The sequence below is a fragment of the Curcuma longa genome, chromosome 10, assembly GCF_044706935.1.
Source record: "Curcuma longa cultivar G26 ecotype Majalengka, Jawa Barat chromosome 10, ITB_CL_G26_1.1, whole genome shotgun sequence".
Lineage (NCBI taxonomy): Eukaryota > Viridiplantae > Streptophyta > Magnoliopsida > Zingiberales > Zingiberaceae > Curcuma > Curcuma longa.
The window spans coordinates 8,361,010-8,362,626 of record NC_133870.1 but is presented as its reverse complement, the minus strand read 5'-3'; the positions used below and the strand labels follow the sequence as shown (position 1 = coordinate 8,362,626).

Sequence of the window (1,617 nt, the reverse complement as noted above, 5' to 3'; positions counted from 1 at the left end):
TTACTTCTTGGAAGTGGCGTCCCTCTTTTGATCTCTCGGAGGAATATCATTACATTTTTCTGTTTTTTGAGAGAATGAAGAACATAATTGAAGCGCAGCAAATTTGAGAAAAAGATTGTGTTTTTACTACTAGTGTCAAGAGGGGAATGTGTGATCTGTTCTACATTTTGATTCATAGATTCTCCAGCGAATGGATCGTCTCTGTTGTCTGGAACATCCGATTGAATTGAATCAAAAGAGTGTTGTTCTGAAGCAGATTCATTCTCGTTGGACCTCACTGTGATCCAATTGCCATCGGTTTCCCAATTGATCGCCTGAGAGACGCCGCCGGCGAGTCTCCGGAGCCTCTCCCCCGGGCTGTCGGAGTGGTGCTCTTCTCTTCTTCTTCGGAGTCCCACATTCCCTGCTCCAGGGTGCTCTTCGGGGAGACCCAAACTTGGTCGGCCGGAGGGGAGGTGTTTGACGGCGAGCAGGTCGTCTTGGACACGAACGGGTGCTGCAGGAGCTGCTCCGCCGTCCACCGCTCCCGCGCGTCCCTCTTCAAACACTTCGCCACGAAGTCCCTGGCCTCCGGCGACAACCATCCGGGGCACTCGGGGACGTGCCCCGTGAACCCGGCGCGGTGCAGGGCGGCGACCGGGTCGGCGATGTCGGGCCACGGCGGCCGCCCCGTGGCCATCTCGACCACGGTGCACCCGAACGCCCACACGTCTGCCGGCGCTCCCTGCTCCTCGCCGCGCGCGGCCTCAGGCGCCATGTACATCGGCGTCCCTGCCACCGACGACGGCGCCGCCCCAGAGATCCTCCGCGAGCACCCGAAGTCCGCCAGCTTCGCTCCGCCTTCGGGCCAGAGCAGGACGTTTCGGGTTTTGACGTCGCAGTGCGCGACGCCAGCAGAGTGGAGGTGAGCGAGGCCGCGGAGAAGGTCCCCGGAGTAGGAGCGAATCTCCGGCTCCTCGAGGCCACCGCCGCGCGCCGATATGCGGTCGGAGAGCGAGCCGAGAGGGGCGTACTCGAGGAAGAGGTTGTAGACGCCGGCGGCGACGTCGAAGCCAAGGCAGGAGACGACGTTGGGGTGGTGGCGGAGAGATGAGAGAATCGCCTGCTCTCGTTGCAGGGGGGCAGAGAAGCAGAGTTCAGCGGACTTGACGGCGAAGACGAGGCCGGAAGGGGAGGCTACCGCGGCGGAGACAGTGGCGGTGGAGCCGCGGCCGATGATCGGCCCCCGACGCCACTCTCCCATGGCCATCGGAATCGAATACGGAATTCGGTGGAGTTCTACCGGATCTCGACAGAGAAGAGAACAAAGGGCTTTATATAGAAAGCGAGAGTTGACTTTATCAGATCCTTGGTACTGGCGTTCGGCGGAGCGGCGGAAGCACAAGTCAACCTCGATCACATGTGGAGACCTCGACGAGGGTTGACGGCGAAGACAAATCGCTCTCTCGAGGCCGGACACGGCACAGCTTCTTCAACCAGTAACAATCGTCCGCGTACGACAAATATAAACAAATCTTCACAGAGGGAGCCGTTGACTCCGCAGAGACTAGTAACAGGAAGTCAGAACGGTCAACTTTGTGATTCAGATTTCGACTAGTCTAAATTTGGAATAGTCTA

The 1,617-nt window shown here is 58.8% G+C and overlaps 1 pseudogene; it reads right to left on the bottom strand.

The window, feature by feature from the left end:
* Positions 1-1,617, bottom strand: LOC141836222 (mitogen-activated protein kinase kinase kinase 18-like; annotated as a pseudogene).